At 55.9% G+C, this 11,821-nt stretch overlaps 1 long non-coding RNA gene across 1 annotated transcript; it reads left to right on the top strand.

Moving 5' to 3' along the window:
* Nucleotides 1-1,819: 1,819 nt before the first annotated feature.
* Nucleotides 1,820-10,608, top strand: LOC135983568 (uncharacterized). The gene is made up of 4 exons (XR_010601260.1): nt 1,820-2,830; nt 7,917-8,268; nt 8,438-8,527; nt 10,108-10,608. It is a non-coding gene; the product is annotated as an uncharacterized LOC135983568 (long non-coding RNA).
* The last annotated feature ends 1,213 nt before the right edge of the window (nt 10,609-11,821 follow it).

The following is an 11,821-nucleotide window of genomic DNA, read 5'->3' as shown; positions in this document are numbered from 1 at the left end:
TTCTCCCCACATTGGTGTGCTCTGATCCAGTTCTCTGCCCTCCCTCACCCAAGGCTGGGAGCCAGCTCTCTCCACCTCCCAGGCTGAGACCCCCACTCCTCCCCGCCCTGTGCTCACTCCCCCAGTCCTCCGGCCCTCCCTTGGGACTGCGCCCCTGTCCCTGTGCTGGCCCCCAGCTACCTGTTATAGCTGCAGTGGGTCAGGACTCTTATCGTGGTGTCAGCACCATCCCTGATCAGCCAGGGGAAATCAGGATCTCTGCACATCCAGTTGGGAGGCAGGCCCCACCCCCATTCGGGTCCCTCAGCACCATCATGTTCTGGGGGACACAGAGATGGGAGCCTGGATGCATGGGTCCCATTCCCTACAACCCCCACTCCCAGGGGCTGGGAGCTGCAGAGCCCCTAAAGGAGTCATCTGGGTCCCATTCCCTCCCCCCTTCTCCAGGCACTACAGAGCCCCTGTGGAGCTGTCCTGGATGTCTGGGTCACATTCCCTCCCCATGGGGCTGACAGCACTGTTGTCCCTCTCCCAGGAGAGCTGCCTTGGACACCTGGGTGGCTGGGTCTGTTTCCCTTGCTGCACCCCCACCCCCACCCCGGGCCTAGCAGCACTGTGGTTCTGCCGGTAGGGGTGTCCTCCCGGATGCCTGGATCCCATTCCATCCCTGTAGGGCCTGGGCCTGGGGGAACATGGGGAGGAGGGGATCAGAGAGATCATAGGAAAGAGGGCGTGGGAAGGGTCACAAAGGGTGGAGGGGAAAGGGGCCATGGGGGATTAAGGAGCATGAGGGACTTGGCGGAGTGGAGGAGAAAGAGGGTGAGGGGGTTATAGAGGTGGAGGGGGCACCTTGGGTTTGGAGGTACTGGGAGGAGAAGTAGTTAAGTGTGGAAGGGGTCTGGGGAAAGGAGAGTGCCCTGGGGCATTGCAGGGTGGGGTGGGGTGAGGGCGTGGGGGAGCAGCAGAGGCACCAGGGGGCACTGAGGAGGGTGTCACTGGGGGAACCACTTGTGCTGGAAGCCTGGAATCTGGCAGCAAAGAGCCCCCTGGCAAAGTCTCCAGCTTCTTCGGTCTCCTCATACCCAAACTGGCACCAATTAGTGACTGACATCATGTCTGACCTTCCAGGAGAGCAGGGTCACAGCCAGCCGAGAGCATGACCTTGCCAGGGGTGCTAGCTCCGATCCAGCCCCAGGGCAGGGAGGCAGACTGGTTGGCTCGGGAGTGTGTGTGAGGGGGAAATGGGACACGGGGCCTCTCCTCTGTAGGGGGATGCCAGATCCAATCCAGACCCCAAGCAGGGGGACTGGTTGGCTCAAGGGGGTGAGGAAAGTGACATGGGGACCTGACACTGAGGGGTGCTTTGGGGGGAATTTACTGATACACACAGATGACCGGCTCCTTGTAGGTCCCGTGCCCAAGTCTCTGGCTCCCCAACTGGGCGTAGCGATGGCACAGGTTGTACCTGCCCAGGGAAAGAGCTGTGAACATCACCTCATTCACCCCCTGCCTTTCCCCACCTGAGCCAGGGATAGCACCCAGCTCCCCTGCTCTCTAGCCCACTAGACCCATTCCCCCTTTGAGAACCAGGGATAGAACCCGGGCATCCTGGCTGGGCCCGGTACCCGGTGAGTTCCTTCGCTAGGGCCAGGACAGCGTTTCCCGTGCTGTCTTGGACCTGCTGCACCATGGCAATGTCACAGAGCACCAGGATCTGCAGAGATGCACGCTGAGGAGGGGGGCGTGGGCAGCCAGGCGCCACGCTGGCTTCATCAGCGCCTGCTTCCCAGGCAGAGCCCATGACAGACCCACCCCCCATCCCTCCAGAGCCAGGCGGGTCCCTAAAAACCCCCTGTGGAGCCAGGCCGATCTCAGAACCACCCCCACAGCAAGCGCCTCAATCGGTGCACTTATCACCCGCACATTGGCCACTTGGTCTCTCCAAAGCTGTGCCCATTGAAGGCGCAGACCTTGAAGACGGCCCGGGCAAGGTGCATCCTGAGCAAGAACAGGAGCAGGGTGGGAGAGTGTTATGGGCGGGAGAGCCTCAGGCAAGCGGGAGAGGGCCTTGTGGGTCAGTGCCCAGGCACGGAGGGTACAGGAGAACAGCGATCTGGCTCATTGCTGAGTAGGCAGCTGGGACTTGGGTCCTTTTGACTGGCAGATCCAGACATTAAGGGGAGAGAAGAGCCTGGGCTGTGCTAAAGCCCCTCTTCCCCCCCATCCACCTCCAGCCCCTGTCCAGGCCCTGGGAGTCCTGGCTTCTAGCCCGCCGCTAGACCCCAATCCCCTCCCAGTGCTGGGGATAGAACACAGGCATCCTGGTTTACAGCTCCCCCCATGAGCTGCGGTGCATTCTCCAGCTCTGGCCAGGTTTAAATCAAGATGGGATGTTTTCCTAAGAGAGCTGCTCTGGTTCAAGCAGGGATTAATTCAGGGCCTGGGTCAGACAGGGGGGACAGATGAGTTGATCACAGGGATCCCTTCGGGCTTTGGGATCTATGAGAACCTTGAGCTGTCAGCAGAGACCCAGGGCAGCTCATTGTAAGGGCTGACACCACAGTCATCATCAGCTGTGGATGCCTTAGTAGGAGGAGGAGCCAGGCTGATCTCCAGGTGGACAGGGAGTGTCACCACCTGCAGCTGATCAGTGGGTAGTTTATTTAAGGGCTGGATCTAGGCCGGGCTCCCTCCTATGGGAAGGGCTATGACAGAGAATCTTCTTCAGAAACTGCTCCAGCTTGCAGCTAGTTTGGGGTTTTCCAGACCCTCCCCCCATCTGCTGGTGGGTGGGAACAGTCTTCTCATTTCCAGCCTCAGCTGAGCCCTGGTGAGTTTATCCCCGTTGGCTTCACTAGCTCCTTCCCTTCCCTGGTGTACTTACAAGGAGCAACCACATCCCTGGTTTTAGGCCAAACAAGCCACACTCTTCCAGTCTCCTCTTGGAAGAGTTATGGGCTGTTTCCCTGAGCATTGTAGTTGTCCCTGTCTAAACAGCCCCTGCGCCCTATCCCAGAGGTCTGAGGATTCAAACCCATTCCAGAATATGTGGGCATTAACTGTTGTTATGCTGGAAGGTGAGAATGGCTCTTTGATCTATAGACAATCACAGACCCGAGTGTGTGAAGAGCTTTTCTTTCCAGCTAAGCAGACGGAGCAATTAAGTGCCCCTTTGTGTAGAGATAGCTGTGAGCAATGGGGAGCCACCACCCGAAACACTGGGCCGCATGGCACAGCCGATCAGAAGCTGAGGGGTGTCTTTGGGACCGGTTGTATACGCAGAGGCTGAGGGATCGGCTGTGTTCTGGGCAGAAAGTTAACAGACAGTAAAGGAACTTAGGCCCCTGGAAGGAAGCAGAGAAACAGCTCCTTTGGACGTGGGGTGGGCCGGAGAAGCAGGCTTGGGTTTCAGAGCAAGGAAAGGGCCTGGGCGGTGTGATTCCCTTGAGGAACAGGACTCTGTGGGTTCCATGAGTAATTCGGATTGTGCCAGATGGAAATAGTTTAGCACAGTCCCAAGTAACAGCAAACCACAGGGGCCAAAGGAGTTGCCATAATGTTGCTGATCATATGTACCTCATAATTCCCCTCCGCCCCCTGGCGCTACCATAATGCTGCTGACGATGTGCACTATAAAATGGGGAGGCTGTTACTGTAATGCTGCCGATAATGTCTACTTCATACTGGGGCACCTCCCAGGTGGTATGATAATGTCGGGGCATGCAAAAGGGGGGACAAGAAGAGGCACGCCCCCTCCCCAATAATTGTCAGGGACACTGAACTCCTCCAGCCCTGCGGTTGCGGTGGTGGTAGGGTGACCAGACGTCCCGATTTTATCGGGACCATCCCGATATTTCCTTGTTTGTCCCGCGTCCCGACCGACGTGCGGTCGGGACAACCGGACAAACAAGGAAATGCCCCGAGCCTCGAGCCCGGAAGTGCTCGCGCCCCCCCCCCCTGCCCCGACTCCGCCCCCTCCTCCCCCGATTGGCTCCCTCCCCGAATCCCCGCCTCTTCCCCGGGCTCACCATTCCCCCTCCCTCCGCAAGTGCTGGAGGGAGGCCCGGGAGACTCAGAGGCAGCGCGGGGCCGGGGTGAGTAACAGTCCGGCCTGGCCCAGTGCAGGCAGGACTCAGTTGGGTGGTTGGGAGAGGAGGGGGGCGACCCGCGGGGCCAGGCGACGGGGGAGGAAGCGGCCATGGCGCTCGGCGGCTCTGGCGCCCCCGAACCCCCCGAGCCGGGGCCTGCAGCAGCGCGTACGCTGGGCCCAGCCCCTGGCTAGGCACGTCTGGGCTGCCCAGCTGGTGCTATCGCGCGGCGGCCCCGGGGCGGAGGCATCGGCTGCCCAGCCCCGTTCGTTCCCCTGCGGGACGGGGGGGCTGGGGCCTGCTGCCCCCACTCTGGGGCCGCCGCGCGATAGCACTAGCTGGGTAGCAGCCCAGACGCTGGCCAGGGGCTGGGCGCAGCGTGCGCGCTGCTGGGTCCCCGCAGCAGGCCCCGGCTCGGGGGGTTCGGGGGCGCCAGAGCCGCAGCCGCCAAGCGCCATGGCCGCTTCCTCCCCCGCGGCAGTGGGAGCTGCAGCAGCGGCTGCTCCCGAGTCCCGCTGCCCGGGGGGACAACAACAGCCGCCGCCTGGCCCCGCGGGCCGCCCCCCTCCTCTCCTTACCACCCGACTGAGTCCTGCCTGCTCGGGGCCAGGCCGGACTCTCACTCACCCTGGCCCCGCGCTTCCCCTGAGTCTCCCGGGCCTCCCTCCAGCACTTGCGGAGGAAGGTTTTTTTTTTTTTTTTTTTTTTTGGCCCCGCCCCCCGCCACGCCCCCCCCCCCACGTCACCCCCCCTCCCCCCCCGCGTCCTGATATTTGTCTTTGGTGATCTGGTCACCCTAGGTGGTGGGGAGAGCAAGCTCCTGTTGGAGCTGGGGTGGGGGGAAGAGCATGCTTCTGCCAGAGCGGTGGGGGCACAGTGCCCCAACAAAAGGGGTCAAAGTTAAATTTCTGGGCATGTCCCTGGATAATGTGCACTTGGTTCTGGGACAGATGCTCCCATATAGGGGGTTCCCCCCAGGCACTATAAAAAGGGGAGCCCGTGGGCCCTATTGTAGTGCTGCTGCTAATGTGCACTTCATAATGGCCCGCCTCTCCTCCCAGGTGCTACTGTAATGTGCTGCTGCTAACGTGCATATCATAGCGTTTCCTCCTTGGTTTTGGGCTTCTATGTGCTACCATAATACTGCTAATAATGCCCATGCCCTGATTTTGGTCAGCACTACTGTAGCTCACACAACAATGATCCCAAGCCGCCAAGCTGTGCTGGCTCCTGGCTGTCGCTGCCCAACCCCCCCCCCCCCCCCCCGCTTCAAATCTTTCTCTCTCATTGCTGCTGTCAGATCAGCACCGTACAGTTCCAGGGCAGTTGGAGTCACATCACCAGAAGAGCATAGCTCACCTGGATAGTATTACTGCTGGAGTCACTAGAGCAGAAAGGGTTAAAGGGAGCAGTGAGGGGTCGCTCCCTCAGAAAGCCCAGCAGCTGTTTGACCCTGGGCTGGATTCTGCTTTTGATTCCTTCTGTGTAATCCCGCCGACTCCACTTCAGACTGGATTTTGATCTTGATATCCCCCTACCCTGTCTCTCCCCATTGGGTCATTCTGGTTTTACAGGGGTCTGATCAGAGCACCATTGACCACTGTATAGCCAAGTCTCTCCATGAGCCATTCAGGGACCAGGGCCCTTTGCTGAATTGTCACAATATGTTTGTAACCCGTCGGTATTTCCAAAGTTTTGGGGGCGTTTTTTAATTCACAGAAAGAATTCTGCGTGAAGAGAGATGCTGAGACCAAGGCATATCTCCTTCCAGTCAAAGCGGTATTAAATGCCAGAGGAGAGGGTGGCCTTTACTTAAGGGCAAGAGAGTGGGAAGGAGCAACCATTTAAGCAGTGAATGTACCAACCATTTAAGGCCAAAGTCCCAGGGTGGCCGGCTTCTTTAAGAGGTGCCAGGGTCTGGTCTATCTATGATGAGCTTTTTAAAGAAGGAACCCGCCTGTAATTAACCGCCTATGTGGCTGGTGGGCAGTGTCGATAAATTATAGCATCGAGTGCTTGGCTATGCGTTGGTTTGTTATGAAATATATAGAAGGGCTCAAATAACCAATATCAGTCGGGTTTATTGTGGAAAGTCAATAATGGCATAGTCCAGGAAGAAAAGTTCAATAAGATACCGTGACAGAACGCACCCCTGTATTCACATCCGACACACTATTGTAAAAATCTTTGTCCAGAATAGGCCTGCTTGGGGTACCATGTGAGAAGTAAAACTTGCTGGTCAATAATATCATGGTAAAATGTATGTAGCAACATTATATGTAAAGTTACGAACATAAGCCAAAATCAATACTTGTTTACCAGACATGTCTGGGGAGTGGGCAAACCTGTTTCTGAAACACAAAAGACAAGTTGATACCCCAGGCAGGTATCATCACCTATCAAGTGCAGTGCTGGATTAATGCAGGGGCTTTAGGGGCTGCAGCCCGGGGCCCCGCAGGCCTGCCGGCCGGATGCGGCCCACTGCTTCTTTTCATCCGGCCCGCGGCAAGTCTCTGCGCCGCTGGCCGGACGCCAGTCCCCGAGCCTCCGCGCGCCCTCCCCCGGGGCCTGGAGCTGCGAGCGCCAGCTCGCCAATGTGCCCCTGCAGCACCTAGGCGAGGGGCATACAGGGAATCTCTGTGTGCTGCCCCCAGCGCTGGCTCCGCAGCTCCCATTGGCCGGGGACCCCAGGTTCTGCCTGAGGTATGCGCTTCCCGGACGCAGCCTGCACCCTAATCCCTTGCCCCAGCCCTGAGCCCACTCTCCCACCCCAAGCCCTCAGAGGCCCTGTTGGGGTTACTATGCCTGCCTGAGCCAGAGTTCTTCCATGTTTAAACTCTGTCTTTCCATGTTTAACTCTGATCGACCTTAACAACCAAGGACAGGAATTGGAATGTGTAAATAGCCAGTTAGCAATTACGACCTTGTTCATTTCAGGTACCAAACAATAATGATGAGGTTTGCATGTTTCTAGCTGGGGAAGGGGTAATAAACTAAGGGTAAACAGGACCAAATAACTGTTTAGAGAGAAGTTACTAACAAGCTAGATTTATAGCCCTAGAATGATTTAGTTGCTTAAATGTATAAACATGCCTTCGGTAGAGAGGGGGGGCTTAGTTGTAAAATGCATAAAGAAGAGAGAAACTGTTTTTGCTGGTGTGCTCGATTTGAGACTTGCCTGTCTCCTTGCACCGCTTTGAGATCTCAAATAAACTTTGATTGTTTCTCCACCCCGGTATGTTTATTGGCGTGAAGCACTCCGGGCACCGAACCCCACTGTTGCTGTCCTCAGGCCCCTGTGCCGGCAACAGCCCCACAAAATCTAACAGCCCCAAGCCCACAGGAGAGTTAATCCGGCCCTGATCAAGTGGTCATTCTTTGGCAAGGAAGCAGGGCAGGAACACACAGATCCGATCTTAGCAAACGACAGTACGAAACCTCTCCCCCACCAAACTGTGTGTCTCCTTGCTCTCAGCTGGAAAGAGCTTTTAACCAGGGGCCATGCTCAGGAACATGCTTTCCAAAGGGTGACTGAGCTATAAAAGAGGGCCAAAAACATCCCAAGTTATCTCTTCTTGTCCATCTCTCTCTTTCACCTAAGCGGACAAAAGAAAACAGCCATTGGACCTCGGGAGCAGTTCTTGCCCTGTAATTTGGTCAGCAATGCTCATGGAAATCTGCGTTAATGATTTCACCTTGAATCACGTCTAGTTTAAGTTGCGTACTAGGAAGCGTTTTATGTTTGTCTTGTAACCATTTGTGACTATAACTTGTACTTTTAAAAAAACTCTCTTTGTAGTTAAATGAACTTGTTTTGTTCTTTAATAGCAAATCATCCAGCGTTGTGAATCGTGTGGGGTACTCCATTTAAGGTGGTGTAGCTCGATGCCCTCACAGAGGCAAAGGACCGAATATATCTGGACAGTGCCAAACAGACATTTCCGCGGGGAAGACCGGGAGCGCGTCGGGATCACCGCGCACGTAGCGATCGAGGCTGTCGGAAGCCAGAGCGTGGCCGGTGTTTGCTAACAGGCCACCGGGGTCAGAATTGTCGGACCAGGGCCGTGGCGATACGCAGACATTCAGGGCGTGACCTGCAAGTCGTTTGGCTGTTTGTGAGCGGCCCTGCTCGGGAGCCACAGCAGCAAGGCATTGGGAGGCGCCCCACGTTGCAGCGGAGGTAGTGTATTCCTAGGATGATTTTACAAATTATAAAACTCTTCACATGTCACTAAAATCCAGCCCATCAGTTGGTTCCAGTTCTTCCACTTGGTACTCCTGGGGGAATTCCGCACCACTGCGTGTGCGCAGAATTTACATCCCACGCAAATTTCTTTGCTTTCCCACAGAAAAATGACTTTTTGATAAGGAAGCCACGAGAGCGGTCACGCAACCTTCCCCAGCAGTACGTTTGGGTGTCCAGGACAGCCGGCAGAGAGGTAAATCATTGTGGGGCAGGGGGCGGGACTGGGGAAGACCTTGCCGGTAGCTCCTAACATGTGCCGGACTCAGCTGCTAGTGCCATCTGGGCTGGGGAGGACGGGACTTCCTCTTCCCCTGCACGGCATCCGGGGTTGTGTCAGACCCACCCCCAGATTTCTCCCCCGGCTGTAGGAAGCGCTGCATGCACATCCCTCCCACACACACACTTCCTGCACCCATCGCTCTTCAGCTGCAGGGGGAGGGATCACTGTAGAGGGAGCTGCTCCCCCATCTGCCCAACCCCATGCATCCAGACCCCCTCATACTCAGACCTTCCCGCCAAGCCTCACCCCCCACACCCAGAACCCCCCTGACGAGCCCCACTTACCCCTCCACTGATTCCCCCCACACTCAGACCCCCCTGCTGAGCTCTATCCCCTCCAGGGCTCCCCCTTCCACTGAGCCCCAACCACGTTCACCTGGACACTCCGCCCCCCACCCCCCACAGAGTCCCATTACCGTTGCACCCAGAACCCTCCAACAAGCCCCAGTGGATTCAAGTCCTCCCCCTGCAGTCAGATCCCCCACTGAGCTGCCTGCACCCAGATTGCCCCACCCAGAGCCCTCTCAACCCTCACCTGGATCCCCACACACTAAGTCGCTCTAGATTTAGATCCTGCCTTGCTGAGCCTGCCTGCCCACGGCTGGTGCACCTAGCAAGGAGGGGCAGGGCCCTGGGCTGTTTCTGGGCCAGGCCCTGTCCTTGCGCTGCGTCAGGGTTGGGTGCAGCCTCACCGCTGAGTACCGGGGGGAGCTGCACAGTGATCTCCCGCCTCTGTGAAGCCGGTGGCCTGTGCTCCCCAATGCCATGCTGGAGCTTCCACATTTATTTGACAAATAAAATTTGCAGAATTTTAAAATACCGTGTACAGAATTTTTATTCTTTTGGTGCAGAACGCCCTCAGGAGTCACTTGTTCTATGCCATTCATTCTCCTTGTTTTGGATATTAGCATTCCAGGTACTGACCCCAGAAGGTACCTCTGTAGTTCGTACCGGGGCAAAATAGAAATGTATTTGGATTTTTGACAAGTGAGCTATCTGCTTATGTCACAGGCCAAGCGGCACTATCGCAACATGTAGCTTACCTGCTTCGCGTCGCCCGGGCGTTCAGTTCTGCCCGCCTTTCGGTTACAACACAGAGCCATCCCAGGGCTTCCGCAGTCCCCCTCCTGGGGCCAGCGGGTTACTTGTTTGATGGGTCAACAAAGGGCTCAGTGGCTAGTCACAAATCCCTGCATTGAATCATTGCCACCGGTCTGGTGTCCGTGACACAAGAGTATGTTAATGACAACTGGCAAGGGGGGTGCAGAGGGGTTACAGAAACATGAATGCCGGGGACACGCTAGTCATTAATATTGTGGTGAAATGTCGTACAGATACTATGTAAGGAGTTGTGTATTTATAAAATGAAAATGTGTGTTTAAACTCTGAAGGGGATATGTCTCTGTTGGGATGTGAATGTAGCATTGTAAAAGAAGAGACCGCACGCCTGTTTACATGCAAAGTTTATGTAATAAAGAGATGTGAACTCTACAGAAAAGGAGCGTGCAGGCAAAAAAGCCCCGGGGGATTATCCCGCCTTCGAGTAAAGACAGTGAACATCGGGGGTATATATAGAAGGCACAGAAGACACCCCTTCCTCCTGCACCTGGCAAGCGAAGGGACAGCGTGGGTCGCAGGCAGCCTCGCTTGAAAACGCCGCTGCAGACTTTGACTTTGGGTGAGAGAAACGTCTTCAGCCAGGAGGTTAACCTGATGGTTTGTATCTAAAAAGCGTGCTATGATTTTGGCGGTTTAGGTAATGACTGGTTTCCAACATTCTTATTAAACTCTGCTCTTTGTTAATAATTTTATTCTCATTATCTGTAATCTCAGCACCTGCGGTTAAGCCAAGCGCCGGTCCTGAGTTGAATCTTACAAGCCAGTATGTACTGTTCATTTGGGAAAGCGTTCAGTGGCAGAGGCTGGGCACCGTAGTGGGTGTGAGCGCCTAGCTCTTCCTGTCCAGGGAGCACAATCTGCGTGTAACTAGAGGGTGGGGGGTCAGGGAGTGGCTCCCCAGGAAGACTTCCTCATGCTAACAGGGGTGGTGGTGGTAGTGGTAGTGATAGTGAGGAGCCTCCTGACCCAGGGGAATGTCAGTGTGATAAAGCACCCTCTCACTTGTGCAACCTGCACCTGGTGCTGTACACTTCTCCACCTTGTGGTGGAGTCACAGCAAGGAGACGGCCGATGTCTGGCTTCTCCTTTCCATATCCTCTTAGTACAAGTTCAGTAGAGAGAAAATCAAAATGTGACAGAGGGTTGGTTATTGCTGCCCTAAGCGCTCTGCCCATTTCTCTCTCGTGTCACAGTTTGCTTTTGGGGCGGAATATTGTCTTTTTGGTCTGTGTCCCTGCGCTGCTTGGCTCCGGGTTGCTCGTGTAATGCAGGAGCTCATCGGGAGGGTCGCGGAACGTGACGTCACAGGCCCCGCGCATTTGGGAACAGCGTCTCATTGGTCGCCTGGCTGCCCAATGGGGAGGCGCGGGCGGGGTACAAAGCCGGAAGTGGCTCCCGCGCGAGAGAGCGGCGGCTGCTCCAGCATCCGGAGCAAGGAAGAAGCCGGAGCGGCGTGTGTGTCTCGCTGCCGGGTCGGGCCGCCGAGGAGAGCTCCCGGGCCCCGTGATTCCGGCGTTTGCTGCACGTCAGGGAAGGTACCGGGACCGCTCCCCCAACGCGAGAGCGCCGCGATGCCGGGGGGGGGGCCCCTGCTCCGCCGACTGCGGCAGCGACTCGCCCCTGGGACTAGTTACTACAGAGCCTCAGTTCTGCTGCTTTTTGGGAATCTTTTTAAAATGTTTTCCTCTTAAAGAAAAACGTTGTTTGTGGAATAGCTTCACACAACTGAGGGCATTTCATTGTTGTTCAGTGCTTTGGTCATTTTGTAACTCAAAGCAATTATTTTCTTTCTTACAGATTGGCTGCAACCTGGGGGATAAATAATGTGCTTGTGACCATCATAGAATATCAGGGTTGGAAGGAGTCCCCGTCCCCCGTCCCCCCTTGTAGTGCTAAAGGTTTCTTGTCCACTGCAACAGAGATTTCCACCCCAGTTACATGCAGTGGTGCCTACTAATTTCAAATTAAGTACTTAGCCTGACCAGGGGAGGAGGCAAGGACACCCATTGAATTCAGTGAGAATTTGCTGTCTAACCTGCCCCAGCTTTTAATGCTTCTTGTTGCCCTATCAATTTTGTTGTGATTGTTC

This window comes from Chrysemys picta, chromosome 5 (assembly GCF_011386835.1).
Source record: "Chrysemys picta bellii isolate R12L10 chromosome 5, ASM1138683v2, whole genome shotgun sequence".
Taxonomy (NCBI): Eukaryota; Metazoa; Chordata; order Testudines; family Emydidae; genus Chrysemys; species Chrysemys picta.
The sequence above is the reverse complement of the archived record's forward strand: the minus strand, read 5'-3'. Positions and strand labels throughout refer to the sequence as shown.